The 18441-nt window shown below is 36.2% G+C and overlaps 1 protein-coding gene across 2 annotated transcripts in view; it reads left to right on the top strand.

Annotated features, from left to right (window-relative positions):
* NRIP1 (nuclear receptor interacting protein 1) overlaps positions 1–18441 on the top strand; it is a 102480-nt gene that overhangs the window by 44577 nt on the left and 39462 nt on the right. The window contains exon 3 of one of the 2 annotated variants that reach the window (XM_012001956.1): positions 7356–7478. The exons of the other annotated variant lie outside the window; for it this stretch is intronic. The gene's annotated coding sequence lies outside the window, so the exon portion shown is untranslated. The remainder of the gene's footprint in view (positions 1–7355; positions 7479–18441) is intronic. 2 annotated transcript variants of the gene reach the window in all.

Raw genomic sequence — 18441 nt, 5'->3', positions numbered from 1 at the left:
ATATATATATATATATTTGCTGGCCGCATGAATGTCTTCTTTTTAGAACTGTCTGTTCATATCTTTGCCCATCTTTTAATGTTTTTTTTTCTTGTAAATTTGTTTAAACTCTTTGTAAACTCTGGATATTAGACCTTTGTCAGTACATTAGACTCATTTTAAATCAATTTATGATTTTGTATGTAATATGTTGTTTTTATTTTTCATGACTTTATTTCGGTATAATTTACATGTATCAAGCAATTCATCCACTGTATAAGTGTTCAGTTTGAAGGCTTTGAGTCAATGCACTCAGATGTTGCAACCATCACCACAGTCCGGCGCTAGGACATTTTCACGTGTCCACAGAGTCCTTCACTCCCACTTCCAATCTCTGCGTCTTCTCCTGCCCCAGGAGGTGATCTGCTTTCTCTACATACAATTCAGCTTTTTAAGACATTTCGTATATAAACGGAATCATACAATATAGATATCTTTTTGGAATCATACAATATAGATATCTTTTGTATTTAGCTTCTTTCACTATTAAGTTTCTGAGGTTCATCCTTGGTTCTATGAATCATTAGTTCATTCCCTTTTTTGTTGGTTCCCGCTTTATGCTTGACTTTACCAGTGGGTGGGTATTTGGTTTGTTTACAGTTTTTGGCTATTATGATTGATGCTGATATTGCCATTTGTAGACAGATTTTTTTGTGTACATATATTTTCATTTCTCTTGGTTAGGTACTCCAGTGTAAAATTAGTCAGTCATTGCAAGGGTATACATTCATGTATGTTTAACTTGTGAAAAACCACCAAACTGTTTTTCAAGTGGTTATGCCGTTTTTACATTCTCACCAGCAATGGAGGAGGGTTTCAGTTTCTTCCTGTCCTCCGCAACCTTCGAGTTTTTTCAGTCTTTTTTTTTTTTTAAATGTAACTATTCTAGTGAGTGTGACATGTGATCTCATTGTGATTTTACTAATATTTCATGTCTTTGACAGAAACAATGAGCATCTTTTTATGTGTTTACTAAACATTCATGTCTTCTTGGGTGAAGTACCTTTAAATCTTTAGTCCATTAAAAAAAAATTGGCCAGTTTATCTTATTGCTGACTTCAAAGGGTTTTAGTATATGCTGTATACTGTACTTCATCAATTATATGATTTGCAAATATTTTCTTCCATTCTGTGGATGGTCTTTCAATTTGATGACATTCCGTTTTTCATTGTTTGAAATGGATTGTGCTTTTGTTGTCCTATTTAAGGAATCTTTCTGTAACTTAAGTTCATAAGAATTTATCCTATTCCTTCTTCTAGAAGTTCTGTTTTAATTTTTACAATTCAGGCTCTAATCCATTTTGAGTTGTTATTTTTGTATGTTCAGAGATACAGGTTTACCCTTATTTATTTGTTTTCACATATGGACATCTAGCTGTACCAGCACCATGTATTAAAAAGACTATTATTTTAATTGCAGTGGCATATTTGTCGAAAATTAAATTACTATGAATGGGAGTTTATTCTGGATTCTATTCTGTTCCATTACCTATATGTGTATCTTTATGCCAGGATCAACACTATTGGTTACCATATAGCTTTATAGCATGCTTTGAGATTAGATAAGTTTAAGTCCTGCAGCTTCATACTTTTTCATAGTTGTTTCAATTTTATTGGTATTTTATACTTTCATATGTATTTTAGGACCAATTTCTAGAAAAAGATTACGATGGCATTTAGGTAGATCAATGTAGGGAGAATTGACGTCTTAGTAATATTGAATCTTTCAATCAACTGAATCTTCATTCCAGTAAACAAGTCTTCTTTAATTTCCCTCAACAGTGTTTTGTAGTTTTGAGTGCGTATGTTTTACTCCTGCCTCTGCTTCCCAAAGTGCTGGGATTACAGGCGTGAGCCCCCGCGCCCGGCTGCATTTCTTATATACTGGCAACAAACCATCCAAAAATAAATTCCATTCAGTCAAAAGAGTAACAAAAAGAATAAAGCTTCAGAATAAATTTAATGGCCAGGTGTGGTGGCTTATGCCTGTCATCCCAGCACTTTGGGAGGTCGACGTGGGTGGTCACCTGAGGTCAGGAGTTCGAGATCAGCCTAACCAACATAGTGCAATCCCATCTCTACTAAAAATACAAAATTAGCCAGGCATGGTGGTACATGCCTGTAATCCCAGCTACTTGGGAGGCTGAGGCAGGGCGACACAGCAAGATTCTGTCTCCAAAAAAAAAAAAAAAAAAAGAAATGCAGTTGATTGTGGATCTTATCATAAACCTTTCTAAACCTTTTCTATTAATTATTGTGGGCTTCTTGTAGAGTCCTTAGAATTTTGACAAGCAAGATCATGTTACCTGCATATAAGGATAATTTTAACTTCTTTTTCAATCTATCTGTCTTTATATTTGTTGCACTGAGTAAACATCAGATATCCTTGTCTTCTTCAGATCTTAGGTGGGGAAAGCACTCAGTCTTTCACCATTAGTATGATAGATTAGTTGTAGGCAATTACCTTAGAAAGGAAAGATTGTTTTAACACTGAAACAATAAAATGTATATTATTAATAGAATAAAGGACCAAAAACCCACATAAAAGAGTAAAAACTCACATGATTATCTCGATAGATACAGAAAAATCATTTGACAGGATCCAACATATCAGTGATAAAAGCAAACAAACAAAACTCAAAAACTACACACAGGGAGGAGGGAATAACCGCTGTATTATACTATAGCAGTATAATAATTAATCGTGGAAGATGGATTTTTTTTCTCCGTAAAATGGGGACAAAGCATGAATGTTTGTCATCATCGCTTCTATTCAACACTGGACTGGAAGTTCTAGCCATATTTTTTCTCATTGTAATGTTTATGCAGCCTATTTTGGAGCATGTGGAAATATTAAGGGAAAATAACCCCAACTCCTTTTCCTACCATCTAGAATTATCACTGTTATCATTGTGTTCTCTGTCCCTTCAGTATGGTGTGTGTATATGTGTGTGGGGTAACACATTAAAAAACATATTTGAGATCGTACTTTATGCTCATATCTCTGACCTAATTTGTTACCATTTTTCTTCTTGCTCATTACTACCTACTTTGGTCATCTCTCAGTTCCTTGAGCAGGCACGTCCTTTGCATACGCTATTGCTTTTATTGGAAATTCTCTTCACTTTATTCTTTGTATGACTAGGACCTTCTCAGCTTAAATGTCATTTTCTCAGAGAAGCTTTTGCTTTTCCTTATCACTTTATGTAAAGTAGCTTCCTCTCTACCTCTTGCTTTGTTTGAAATCTTCAATTATTTTATTTTCTGTTTCCTTCTTGTCTCTTTCCCATGGGAACTGTGTTTGTCTTATTCATGTTGTAATTCCAGCACCTAGCGTAGCGTCTGCCTTTCTAATTTGTTTGGCAGTTTGTTCAACTCAGATGAATAGTATCTTGCTTTCTTAGCATTGTATTCTGATAATTTTACCACATTATTAAAAAAAATAGATGTGTTTGAAAACATGCATTTTAAAGATTGTATAATGTTTCATAATATGATGAAGTTATTTAAAATTTTCTTATTAATTAGACATGCTTCTTTTGTCATGATTCAGAACACATCTGGCATATTCCGTTTCACTGACTTGAACTGAAGGCTAGTTTACCCACTTATTAATATAGGAAAACTTTGAGTATTAATGTTAGAGTAGTGTATTTTGTGTTAACTTTTGTTGGTTTTATTTAAATATTCTTTTAATTTATCTTTTGTGTGGTCATATATTTGTTTCAAAAGGAGGAGTATAATAATGTTTTAGTAGAGACCAACCATTAACATAAACAATTCTAGAATGTGACAAAATATCAAATACAAATTGTGGGCTTGGAATACTTTTAACTTTTTACATGGAAAATGTAGGCTCATTAAGTTGATATGCTAGTGCCAAGTGTTTTGCAGTACCTGAATTGAGACCATTGTAGATGAACAGTAGTAGAGAAAAATCAGAATTTATGTTCCAGAGAACTGCCAAGGCCCTGTCTGTTTCCAAAATATTAGGATTTGCATTCCACCTCAGCCCCTTATTGGCTTTGTGACTTGGGGTAACTTAAACCCAGCTTCCTCATCTACAAACTGGGGATAATAATAATCACCTTATAGTGTTTTTTAAAGATTATGTCTGTAAAAGGCTGATTGTTATGTTTGAGACATAGTAATTGCTCAGTAAACTATAGTTATCATTACCTGTTAAGTCTTTTAGTTCTGGGAGTGTTGGTAAGAGTAGGAGCTGTAAGGATGCCTTATGGTGTCATCAACAGATAATGACCAGTTCATTAATAATGTTCCTCTAAGTGGGCACTGTGGTGCACTTAGCTACTTGGGAGGCTCATTTGGGAGGATCATTTGAACCCAGGAGTTTGAGACCAGCCTGGGCAACATAGCGAGATCCTCATCTCTAAAAATAAAAATAATAATGATAATAATAATGTTCCTCTAAAGGTATTCTCTTTTACTCTTCTCAGGAGTTGGTAGTTTTCTTTATAGAATATGCCAGTTTGTAGGGTTTCATATCTATGAACCTAGACCAAAAAAAGATTTAGCCCACAAGTTCATATTTTAATGAAGTTCCAGTAATCAATTTGGAGATTACTATTTGCAGCATTCTTTTTTATTCTTCTTTCTTTCTTTCCTTTCTTTCTTTCTTTTTTTTCCCCCCGAGACAGAGTCTCACTCTGTCACCCAGGCTGGAGTACAGTGGCGCAATCTTGACTCACTGCAAGCTCCGCCTCCTGGGTTCATGCCATTCTCCTGCCTCAGCCTCCCGAGTAGCTGGTACTACAGGCGTCTGCCACCATGCCCAGCTAATTTATTGTATTTTTAGTAGAGATGGGGTTTCACCGTGTTAGCCAGGATGGTCTCGATCTCCTGACCTCATGATCCACCCGCCTCAGCCTCCCAAAGTGCTGGGATTTCAGGCGTGAGCCATCATGCCCGGCCAGCTTTCTTAAATATAGTTATGGTTACTTTATTGTTCCAACTGTAAAATAAAAGATTATAATCTTTTTGTCAAGAAGGAAAAAAGGTAATTGAAAACTGAACAATTAAATTCTACTGGAATTTCAGTGAATTGGTAGATAATGTTGATAACGGGAAGATGGGCGTGCCTTGAGTATTGCTTCAGAGATTGGAGATGGGAGACTTAAGAAATTCCCAAGGTCCCTACCACGTTCTAATAGAAGTACTCATGTAGTTGCAAATATGGCTATTGTTAAGTTGATGTGTGATCACATCCTTCTAGGTATATATAATCAGGGCAAGTGTTTGTTTCTCACTCTTCGTACAATTCCTATCTGAATTTATAGTCAAGGTTTGATTGAGTCCAAGGTCTATAATTCGGGGCATATGACTTAACCAGCCCCGCTCACCATCCGTTGCTCCTCTGTGAAATGGAATCTCTGCTGATTTCACTGAGTTGTGAAGATCAAATACAGTCATGTCCATGATAGCATTTTGTAACTGGTAAAGCATTACTCACTTAGTGATGCTCCCTTTTATGTGTCAGACCTGTCTCTTTCCCACAGCTGTTTGGTAGGGTGCCGCTGGTGGCCGTGCGATAGCTCAGAACTACATCTGTAATGTGTACTGCCTCTTAGTTTTTGTACTTGTATTAGGGAGTGGACAATTTTAGTTTTTTCCTATTTGCATCATTTTATTTGTGGTGTTTGTTAGAAAAGTAATATGTATTTACTGTAGAGAAATTAGAAAATACAAATCAAAAAGAAAAAATAATAATTACCTCTAAATGCAGAAATAATTACTGCATTTACTTTTGTTTAAAACAAAAATTCAGTTATGCTGAAATAATGTTGTTTCCTGTTTTTATCACTTAATATAGTATATAATTTCATATAATTTAATTTTCTTGTATAATACTTTAATGACTATATAATATTCCATGATGTAATATACTGTAGTTTATTTAACTATTTCTTATTTTTTCATTTTGACATTTTATGGCTGTATACAATGCACTGCACAAATATAATAGTATGTATTTTGAACATCCTTACGGCTAAATATTTACACCTATCCTCCATGATTTTTTAAATTTAGGAGAAATCTTAGACATGGGATTGCTGCATGAAGGGACATGTAACATGTTAAGGCATTTAATTTTTGTTACAGTTTTATCGAGGTATAGTTGATGAATAATAAACTGCACATATTTAAGATACAATTTGACAAGTTTTGACATATGTGTACACCTGTGAAACCATCATCACAATTAAGATAGCATTTCTTTGTAATCCCTCCCTTTGGCATCCTTCATCCCCAGGCAACCCCACTGATCTATTTTCTTTCACAATAGATGAATTTGCATTTTCTGGAATTTCACCCAAATGAAAACACACAAAATATGTTTCTTTTTGTCTGGCTTTTTGCACTCAGGGTAATTATTTTGAGATCCATCCATGTTTATTTTCCACATGTGTGTGTGTATTCTGTTTTGATACTGAGCAGTAAAATTATATTGTATGGATATACCATATGATCATTCACCTGTTGATGATGGGCATTCCAGTTGTTTCCAGTTTTTGACTATTAAAAATCAGTCTGCTGTGGACATGTTGTGTAAATCTTTTTATGGATATAGGGCATTTGATATTTATTGCCAATTTTTTTTGCTGCAAAGATTACATACTTGGTATTTCGAAACTGAAAAAGTTCCATATAAGAAAAACTATAGACCGTCCTGACTAACCTGGTGAAACCCCGTCTCTACTAAAAAATACAAAAAACTAGCTGGGCGAGGTGGCAGGCACCTTCAGTCCCAGCTACTGGGGAGGCTGAGGCAGGAGAATGGCATAAACCCCGGAGGCGGAGCTTGCAGTGAGCTGAGATCTGGCCACTTCCTTCCGGTTTGGGGAACAGAGCGCGCCTCCGTCTCAAAAAAAAAAAAAAAAGAAAGAAAGAAAAACTATAGCTACTCTTTTCTTTTCTTTCTTTCTTTTTTTTTTTTTTTTTAAGAAATGCACCTTTAGGAGGATTTCTAATTTTTTGTACGTAAATTAATTTAGCACAGCACGCTAAGAAATTTGAAATTAACCAAGGGTAATAAACACATCCTAGCAACTATAAACCTTTTTCACAGCTTATTTTGTTGAAGCAGCTACTTTTATCGATTATTATCTGGAAAGCAAAGATCTGTTGCTTTCTGTTAATGAACCAGCATTCATAAACAATTGATATTTTCTGTCAAATGACTACTTTTGCATCGAACTTGAACAAGAAAAGGTAATGGGCTAACTTGAACTTTATCAAAAGGTGTTCCAGAATCTGGTTTGGAATAGATGCCAAACTATCTTTTCCCTCTTGTTAAGATGCATACTTGACTGAAGGAGAACGGGGAATCTGAAGACTCCGGATGACATCAGGGCTACTTTTCAACAGCCTTCTCAGTTTTCTTTCTCAGAAAGCAGAGGCTCAGAGCTTGGAGACAGACGGTGAGAATATTTTTTTCCTGAGTTCTTAAGGCTTAATCATTATGACTTTAATGTATTTCAGACAGTTCTTTCTCAGGTATAAATTAGCTTCTAATTCAAAATGTGTATTATCTGCTTCATCTGTGCAAGTTATTTCATCAGGCAATGTGGTTTAAAAAATGAATGAGGTACAGTCCTTCCTTTAAGGAACTTATATGGAAAGAATAAATGTAGATAAATAATGTAATCAAACAGTAAAAGAGGTTAAATGCCGTAAGAGAAATTGAGAAAAATATTCTTGAGAATTCAGTGTGTAGATTACTTCTAGAGAGAGGAACTGGGAAGCTTGAAAGAAGAAATAGTATTTTTGTTGATAATACTTAATTTGATTGATCAAAAACTAGAGAAAATGGACAGTTAATACAAATCCTAAAACAGCAATCCCTGATTTCAGATAAAAAGTTAATTACTGTTTCGAGGAAAGATAGAAAGCATGTTTGATTACTGTGTGTTTATTATAGTAGAGGCCAGTGATTACTTTTGGAATTATGTAAAATTCCTCTTACAAAAGAAAGAGCATTATTAGCATTTCTGAGAAATGATAAAGTAATTGGATTAAATTAACACAAGTAGGTGGGCAGAGCAACAAAAAAGACGATGAGTGAGTGGTTAATTCTACTTGGATTAACACTCCTGTTTTCTAGTATAGCTACAACCTAAATGAATTTGTCATGTCTTAAGCTCTTGGACCTTATGCTGCTTATTTCTGGGAAGGAGAAATCCAAGTGAACTAGATGAAGGCATAATGATTGATTATTGTTCTCATAATCAGTTGTGAATAGTTCAGTTTCATCTAGCTAACTGAAAAACTAGTCAGAGAGAGGGAGCAGATACAGTGTGCTGAAATTCACTATGTTTTAGCTGACCACAGTGTTTCCAAAATGGAACGGCAACTTTGAGCCAAATTTGCTCTTTACCTGTAGGCCTCATATGGTTGTCCCAAGGATAATCCTAACTGCTTTGTCTTCACTATTCTGATAATGTTCAGAAAACCTAGTAATGAAGTTATTTTAATCACCCACTTAAATGCTTAGCTTTTCTTGTAATTTCATCAAGAAAATCTTTAAAACATTATTTTTTAAAAGACTGCATAAAATTACTAATAATTATTTGGTTGCAAGTCACTTTTCATGTATTCATATATTGTTTCACCTCTAAATTGGAATTTAAAATCAACGGGGCAATTATTTGTAAATACTAAAATTGTTACTCAGATATAATTAGGTGTTAATCACTGGTTGGTAGTCTGAAATCTGCTTTTACATTTGATGCAACAGTTGATATTGAACCCCGCTTCTGAACTTCTAATTTTGTTAAAATTAACATTATAATCATGCATATTCCTGTGACCACCCCCCCCGCAAGATATAATTGGTTTGTTGTTGTTCTTAATTTTCAACACCTTTGTTTTACCACGTAACCAGAAGGATAAGCAATGCTCACTGGATCCAACTAAGAGTTGGATGAGTAAATTATAGGTAGCCGTCTGGTAAATATACACAGCCAATGAGTTGTTCTTAGAAAATTGTCAAATTTAGGTTTTTCTTCCAGATTAAAAAATAAAGACGGCCAGGCATGGTGGCTCATGCCTGTAATCCCCGCACTTTGGGAGGCTGAGGTGGGCAGATCATGAGGTCAGGAGTTCAAGACCAGCCTGACCAATATGGTGAAACCCTGTCTCTACTAAAAATACAAATATTAGCCAGGCATGGTGGTGCGCACCTGTAGTCCCAGTTACTCAGGAGGCTGAGGCAGGGGAATCGCTTAACTCAGCAGTTGGGGTTGCAGTGAGCCAAGATTGTGCCACTGTACTCCAGCCTGGGCGACAGAGAAAGACTCCGTCTCAAAAAAAAAAAAAAGACATTATAATGTATGGCGAACAACTTTGAAAACTAAAAATGTATACAAGCAAATTACTAGTAGTGATTTTCTATATTCCTTTCACATATTTTTAAATGTTTTTAGATTTTAAAGATTATGTCAAATGTGTTTTTTCTGAAATGTGTTATTTTAAATAGGTTTTCCTTTTGAACGAACAGACCAAGCTTATATGGTCAAATAAGCTTGAGAGATGTTGGTTCAAAGTATAGAATGTCTTTTTCAATAAGCCTTTCATTAACCCAGTGGACTGTCTCTCCAAAAGGAGGATCTGGTATATCTCAGGAGATGAGTATTTGACAAGTTGAGGATTCTAAACTAATGTTTTATGAGGTTTTTACTATAGTTTGTCATACCCTGCAAAACACTCATGTTATATTTGTAAGTATAGTAATTTTTTTTGGCTGAAAGCTCAAAGATAAGGGTTGGGAGGAAAAAGAATGTAATTAATTGAATATTGCAAACTAAATAAAGAATGAAGTGTTTCAAAAACCTTTTAGTGTCTTAGGCCATGTTTCTCTTGCCCTTTTGTTAGCTCCTTCTTTTGAAAGAGATACAATCATCATATGGAGTAACTAACAAAATTAATTCACCCTTTATTATATTTTATAGGACTTTATGTACTTTCTGTGCTGTTTATCTCAGTGTCTAGCATTTATTAGCTAATTTTGATAGAAATTGCTGATACCAAAACAGGGAATATCTTGGGTAGTGTTAACTGAATGACTGTAAATCAATTTAGCTTAAACACTTGAATGTACTATTTTCTCTAACGGAATTTTTATTGTTATATGTCACGATTTTCCACTAGGAAGAGTTCTCTACTGTACTTTTTTTCTAGTTTGATTAAATTTTTGACAACTATTTTAGTAGAATAGATGTCTTGAGTTTAAAACTTTCACGTCAGACATAAAGTATGTATATAAAATTGTTTTTAAAAAAGGGCCAGTACTGATGAGTTGGGTTACAAGGTTGGTAAAGTAGGCTAATTGTGTACATGAAATGCCTTTCCAACTTCATAAAATATTCCTCAAAGTCATTTTTTTAAATTTGTTTAAGAAATAAGTCTTTGTAAAATGTGTTTAAACTTTCACACCAGATTTTTAGTAGGAACATGATACTGGTGAAACAAAGATCAATTTATAGTGTGGGTAAGTTGTCTTAGTTGGAATTAATTGCCGTAAACCAATTTGTCCTTCTCACTAGTGTTTTCCTGGCCTTGTGGATAACCCTGGTAAGAAAATCTGTATGCTTGGCTCAAATGTATCATTATTAGTTTCCAGCATTGCTTCCATCCACTCTTAATTCCCTTTCTTACAGCCAACCATCTTACTTCAGAGTCTTACCATTTCTCATCTGGAGCTCTTGTGCTGGCCTCTTCACTGACGTCCTTGCTCCAGTCTTTCACGGCCACCAGGTCTTCCTGAAACTCCAGCTTGCTTGTGTTACTTGTCTGATCAAACATCATGCAGCAACTGCAATAGCATAACAAACACGGAAAAGTAATAGACCTTCCTTAATCCTAGCTTACTGTTACTGTGGGAAACATTAATACAATTAACTTTTTTTTTTTTAATTTGATATCTTTAAAGAATTGACTTTTCTTTAAGTCTTTTACTCAGTATCTTAATTGATATAACTTACGTTGTTTGGAGAGGAAGATCCGTACTAGACTGAGCCTCCATATCAACTCGGATTTTATAAAGTCGCTCTATGCGAAGCCTCCATATCAACTTAGATTTTACAAAATTCCTGTATTCTAAGCCTCCATATCAACTCAGAATTTTTTTTCTCTTCCATGAAAGGTTTCAAGTGAAGTAATCCAAATAATTTTAAAAGTGTTGATCAAACTGTCAATACACTTTCTCTTCTTACTTTCTCTTCTTCAGGTCTTTTTTCACTGAAATTAACTGTTGTGAACCTGATAGTCTCCTTAATTCTCTGCTACATTTGCCCTTCAACAGTGTGGCCTGCGGTTTGCATATCTGAAAATTGTTTGATTCTAACATCAGAGCTTATGCATTTTATTTAGATCTTCTTCATTCTGGATTAGAGGTATATGAGTAATTTTCAAACCTCGTTTGCTTCCTTTTTGCATTTATTTATTAAAAAATTGTTCACAGTAAAGTCTATGTAAGCTTCTAGCTTGAAACTTTGTCTCCTGCTGTTGCTGCCCGTCTCTGCACCCCCTCCCCACCTGCCATCTTGTAGACCATCCTCCAAGCTAGTGGTTCTCAAAATATCTGCAGTAAAGGCCAATAATTTGTCTGTTTCCATTTTATTTTCTTTAGTAACCCACTTATATTGTCTTTTAAAAAAGCTTCTATGACAGATTAGAAGTTTTTAAAAAGACTACAAAATCTAAGTCCACACCTTTCATCATTAAATTTGATTATCTGTAACTTTTATAGAACATGCCATCAAATTATTTTGTCATGTTCTATAAACGTTTGTCATTACTGGCAATTTTTATTCTTGGAGGGGATTACTTAAAGTTTCTAGAACATACTCTGTGCCATTGTGCTTCCTGGACTGGGCTGATGGTCCTCCTACTTTCTAAAGAATACTGAAGCTTCTTTTCCTGTTGGGAAAGCCTTGATTGTCCCCAGAGTCAGTTCATATGCAGCCTCTGTAGAGCACCTTCACTAAAAACGGTGTTCCCTGCCTTATAACTCAGTCTTCTCCCAAAAATCATGTCTTTCAGTGCTTTCTCCACTTTGTCCATGCCTTCTTTTCAGTAGTATCTCACTACGTTGTTGATTCTGTTTTTTCCTGATGAGATCATGAGCCCTCTAAGGGCTGGTTTATCACTTCATTATCCTTGTAACTTCAGCTCTTAACAACATAGCAGCTTCTTTATAAATATTTGTACATTTGTTACTTCTTGTATGGTAAATTCAGAATAATAGAGACTACAGAGATGGGAGATTTTTCATATCCTCCTTAGTCTACTCATCTTTTTAGAAAGTTCTTTCTTTTCTTTCCTCATCTTGGTCTTAGGGACATTCTGCACAGAGAACCATATTTATCTACCATAATTATAGTGGAAATTCCTGAAATTAGAAAGAAGAGATTATGTTTGCAGAAAAGCAGCATTGCATTTTTTAACTATTACTAGCAGTAGCTCTCAAACTTTTTGCTTTCAGGACACTTTTCTTTTCCCCCCCCCATACGAAGTCTCGCTGTCTTGCCCAGGCCAGAGTGCAGTGGTGGAGTCTCGGCTCACTGCAAGCTCCGCGTCCCGGGTTCACACCTTTCTCCTGCCTCAGCCTTCTGAGTAGCTGGGACTACAGGCGCCCACCACCACACCTGGCTAATTTTTTATATTTTTAGTAGAGACGGAGTTTCTCCATGTTAGCCAGGATGGTCTTAGTCTCCTGACCTCATGATCCGCCCACCTCAGCCTCCCAAAGTGCTGGGATTGTAGGCGTGAGCCAGCGCACCTGGCCTCAGGACACCTTTATGTTCTTAAATTATCAGGGACCCAAGAGAGATTTATTTATGAGATTCATATCAACTGATGTTTATCATATTAGAAATTTAAACTGAGAAAAAATTTGAGACAAGAGTTACACAAGGATGCATTCCATATATATAGCCTCTAGACAACTCTACTGTATACTTATGAAGTAATGATACCAAAAACCAGATAACATTTAGTATTATGAAAGTAGTCTTTACCTCGTGTGCCTCCTGAATGGGTCATGGGGACCCCTGGCATCCTTGGACCACCCTTTGAGAACTGCTGTGTTATGGCAATTCACTTGTCTAATTGCGAACAGAATCTTCTGTTTTTCTATTCCAATAATGTTAACCTTGCTTTTGTGTTTGTAGATTAATAAGGTTTTTTTTTAATAACTGCACGGCATATCATATTACCCACTTTTCTATTAATGTCTAGACCTAGAATGTGCTGGAACTTATTGCCAGCGTTGGCTTGGCAGCTGTAAGACAGAGATGCTTACTCAAGGAGAAGTCATTTTATTTGTGGATACTCGGTAAGGTCATTCCTAGTTGTGCCCTGTCAATAACCCTGACTGTCAAGTCCTTTTTATGATTTGTGTACCTTCTAATACTTCTGTGGTGATTCACCCAACTCCAGAGGTTTCAGAGGTTTGGTCATTTAAAAAAATAATTTCACAAAATGAAGTTGATGTGTTATTTTGCAGGATTGACTAAGCTTCCCCTCAAGTCTTTCCTTCTCTCCTTTGCGTGACCTTCCCCTCCACTTGCCTCAACCTGATCCCTGATGCTGGCGGTCCTTTTCTGAGAGTACAGTCTGCTCTCTAGCAGATATTTACTTGGCCCTAGTGACTCCTGTTCTGTTTTACTCCCTGCCCTCTTACCTTGGCTGATACTCTGTTAAATTCTTTCTGAGGTTTTAGCGGGACAGTCAGTCTCTACAGTATTTGACGACTCTCTTCAAATTACATTGGTACTGGGTCTTCCCTGAGAGTTCTGGGAATGCATTGTGTACCTTTCAGCTGGATGGGAATACCAAGATGGCTGCTAGTTCCGACACTTGATTTACTGACAGCTTCATATTCTTTTTACTCATAGTCTTTTTATTGTGTGATGATGTCTTGCAAGCTGGAATTTGGGGACTTGATATCATTATGAGTGATCATCTAAAAACATGAAGCTGATAGAATGTTGGGTAGTTTTTATTTTTTAATTCTGTGTCTTAAACATAGTCGAGACTCAATAAATGTTTGCTGAGTTAATTTTTTTTCCCCATTAGTGTTGGATAGAACTCTTAGCTCCAAGAACCACACTATAATTTAAGTCGGACATCTCTGTTTTATAGCCAAGGGAAATACGCTCTCACACTGTTCTGAAAAGGTACATATTACTGTCTTAGTAAGCAAAACCCTTACCTAATACTTGATAGTTGAAAGGTACAGAATTCAGATTTCAAACAGGATCTGATTCTGACTCTTTAAAGCACCCCTGTAAGAATTACTACTTTTTTGAAACTTTATAGAAATCATTTTTTAGCACAGTGTTTATCAAACCTAGGCTTGAGATATAGTAATTATTTTTATCATTTTTATCTTTGATTTAATAAAGTTGCTATGAAATAACACCCTATGTTATAGCACTGTTTATGTTAAACAAATTGCTTTCTAAATAGTCAAAGCAGCCTTCATTGTTTCCAGAACTGTCTCTTTCTTCAATTCTCCTGCCTTTACCTTATTTTGGCCATGGTAGTGCACTGACTAATCTACAGTTTCTTCTTCCCTCCAAGCTGTCAACAACTCCATAGCTTCTGGTTTTGTTTTTCTAATATGCTTTTCATAATACCATTGCTTGTAAGGAAACCCACCAGATAAAGGCCAGCTTCTTGGCATGGCCTTGATTCGAAGTCCTTGGTCCCAGTTGCATTTCCAGCCTAATCTCCACTCCCATTGGACTGCCACGCTTCCTGTGTCACACTCAGCTCTTCCTTGCCTTTGAGTGCTATTTCTGGACCCTAGAATGGCTGCCGTTCTCTTCTGCCTGGCTAGCCCTTACTCATTTTTTAACCATCACTGACCACCACCTGCACGTGCACGTATGAACCAAAAAACCTAGTTACAGCCTATCTGTGTTCCCAGAGCACTTTTTAGATATTTCGGTCATTGCATTTAGCACAGTGTATACTTTCTCTCCTTTGGCACAGAGTCTAAGGAAGAAAATCACCAGCGCTGTGCCCTCTCGGGTCTTATTTACTCATGAGGTATTATTACTCTGTCCTTTTCCTGTCCTGTTTAGGAAAACATACCTGAATCCAAGTGAGTGAAAGTGTGGTTATTACCCAGGTTATCTTGAATTTATTTAGTCTGTTTTTTTAAAAGGGAATAATTTGCAACCTCTTAGACCTTATTAAATTGTGTACTGACACGGAATACTTACACTAAATACTCTTTAGAACTAATCATGACATACCTTATATCTGATGGTGACAAACCAGCATGTTATAGATGGAGACACACTGATTTTAGGATATATTGCGATTTAAACATTACAGCTCTTTGTTCCACCAGACTATTTATTTCTTGAGAGCCAGGACTATTTTATCCATCTTTTTCCTTTTGTTGCTCTAGAGTAGTGATTTAAAAATTTGCCTACTTTAGCTACTAAATTGAATTTCGAGAGCATTGCCAGGGAGGAATCAAACACCCTCTACTGGCATTAATACTTTCTCTTTTGGCCCATGCCCTGGTAATGCTAAAACATCAAATGTCATGCTGATGTTTTTATAACAAGACCGAGATTACCTTACCTTGTTTTACTTGTGTCACTTTCACTGTTCTAATGATTTTTTTTCCTGTCTTAAGAATGAATTCATCACGTTGGGAATAAGAAATTTAGTAAACATGCAATAATGTAATTTTCCTTCCCTGTAATCTTAGTAAGCTGTATGCAGTATGCATGAAGTTTATGACTTAACCAACTAAAACCATATATTTTTTAAAAAATGAAAATTCTAGAGATAAATATTGATGGAAATATTTTTTAGTCTTAACTTATCACTGTGCTACAAATCTGAAAGATACAAATAGAGCTTTAAGTTTTACATTCGCTACACTGAAATATAGTCCAGAAAGAATTCGACCTGAATTCTTTAATAAGCACAATGGAAGGGTTGTTTACTTTTGGGAACTAATAGCTGCCCCATTCTTTGTGATTGTCTGCTTACATAATTTGTTATGAAAGAATGCTTCTAGGTAAACCCTCTCTCCAGAATGCTGGTGGTTTGTTCTCTTCTGCTTGGGAAGGGTTAAGAGGAGACAACATCCTGTCAAAGACCTTGTTTTTAATTTTGCTTCTCACACTGGCACAGATCCTGCTAAGAGCAGCCCAGATTAGTTCGGAAAACCTTTGAAGAGATTTAAGATGTCCTTCAGCCAGTTTGAAGGTTTTTGTCTTGCAAATCCAGTACAAGGGCGCCTGCAGGCATCTCGACCCTTGCTGTGCTGCTGATGCAGCTCAAGGTCACACTAACCCGCCCTGTGACATTCAACAACAACAAAAAAAATTATGCGGTGAAACTGCCTCAGCGTTCAACCAACCAACAACTTCCTTTAGTGAGGAACTGAGGAAGAAGTCTTTTTTACCCCCCTTTTTCTCTTTTAGGGGGGGCTCTGTGAATTTTTGCTGTAGGAAATAATCCCGGATTTCTGGTGTGTGTGATGACAAGGTCGTTTCTTAATTAGAACACATGTAAAGAACAAAGCTAAATGGCTTCAAAACAGCTTTGTAGTTGATGGAGAGGATTTAAATTATTTAAAGAGATAGTCACCCATGTATGATGGAAGCTGAATTCTAAAGGCATTAACTCCTTCATTCCTATCTACTTGTCATTGCTTTGAATTCTGTATGTCTGACTTTAGAGGGTTGCATTCTAAACTTCAGAGAATTTATAAATGCCCGGTTTTAAAATGATGAAATATAATTTATAAATCAAATTCTCAGATAAACTTTTAATGGAGATGTTTTCTCCCCATGACATCTATCTCCTAGAAGCATTATCAAATGGCTTGACTTAGGAACTAGGAATTACACACTCTTCCCTCTGGCAACTGTGATTTATTTATAATGTGTTGGAGGTGGGTGAGTAAAGTGCTTCTTTATTGCCTCACCTTCTCTCTTCCTCACTTTTATCCATTTGTGATTTGGAAGTCTAGTTGAGCAATTTTCTCCTGCCTCTTTAGAAATAACAGCACATATCATTCAGGTTTTTCAGCTTTCAAAGAGTTGGTGTAGGAAGACCATCTTTTTTCTATGGGAAAAAAAAAAGTAATCTTAGTGAAAAATGAACTTTAAGAAAGTTGTTTCTGAACACGCATGACATTTTAAGGCACAATGAGACCATGTCCATGAACACTCAGTAGCCATATTGGATCTGCTCCCGTTCTTGCGGCTTGTTTCCCCATGTTCCTCCTTCGCTGCCTGCGAATGTTAACTACGAAATACATTAGTTGGACAAAGTCCAAGTGCGTTGGCTTTCTGTGCTTGAGACTGAATGTGTATCACCTCTGCAGGATTGGAGCAGAACAATCTAAGAGTAATTTTGTGGTTGATATTTTCTTTATGTATATTGTGTGTAGAAGCACACGTGGCAGTTATTTTTTTGTCCACCAAATGACATTGTGTAGAGAAAGTTACCTTCAACATTATGATATTAGCAAAACAATTTTCTCAGAATTTATACCCAGTTGCTTTTTGACTGAAGTAGAATCAGGACAAGTACAATATTTTAAGTGTGATGATTTAAATTGATATTTTGGATTTGTGGGCCGCACTGAAGAAATCTGTTTGAGGGAATAACATGATGGACTGTGTAAGAACAAGTTAGAATGAACTAGAGAAGGATTTTTCTCCTATTGAGAAACAATTTTTGGGGTCCGTGAAAATCCATAGTTTTAGATAAGGGTATTTTAAAGATTTCAGATTTGCAAAAAGAAAGTATTGGAGGGGAAATCTATATGCAAGGAAATGGTTAGTGTGATTCATAGCATCCTGCCCTTGCCTGGAGTCTGGTGTGCCCTAAATGTCATGTATGACCCAAGCTCACCTGCTAGTAATTTCTAATTTACTGTCCTAATTCATCGATTTGTTATCACTAATTGTTCTTCATTTACTTCTGTGTAGTTTCCAGTACCTAAAGGGTTGAAAGGTTGCTGTAATTGGCACCCGCAGCTGCTCTTTCTTTTGACAGGGGATAATTTTGCAGCCTCTGCTTTGTGTGACAGCTGCCTAATTGGGCATTCTCCCCTTGTAGCAAGCCTGCCTCCTCCAGCCTCCCTGCTGACAAATGGTGGTGGATTATAGATGAGGACACGCTGACCCGTTCGACCTTGCTGAGACAGCGGGGAGGGGCCTCCTGCTACTTGAGAGAAGCGTTAGGTCATTTAGAGGACAAGGTCATGAGCCAGGTGGAGAAATGACATGATATCACATGACAGTAGCCTGATGACATGGTCAGTGTGTCAAGGACAAATGCATCAGTATCGATTAAACGTTATTGCAATACTTTTCATTGAGTCCCTAGTATTTCTTA

This window comes from Mandrillus leucophaeus, unplaced genomic scaffold, assembly GCF_000951045.1.
Source record: "Mandrillus leucophaeus isolate KB7577 unplaced genomic scaffold, Mleu.le_1.0 Scaffold671, whole genome shotgun sequence".
Classification (NCBI taxonomy): Eukaryota; Metazoa; Chordata; class Mammalia; order Primates; family Cercopithecidae; genus Mandrillus; species Mandrillus leucophaeus.
This window is presented reverse-complemented; position numbering and strand designations above follow the sequence as displayed.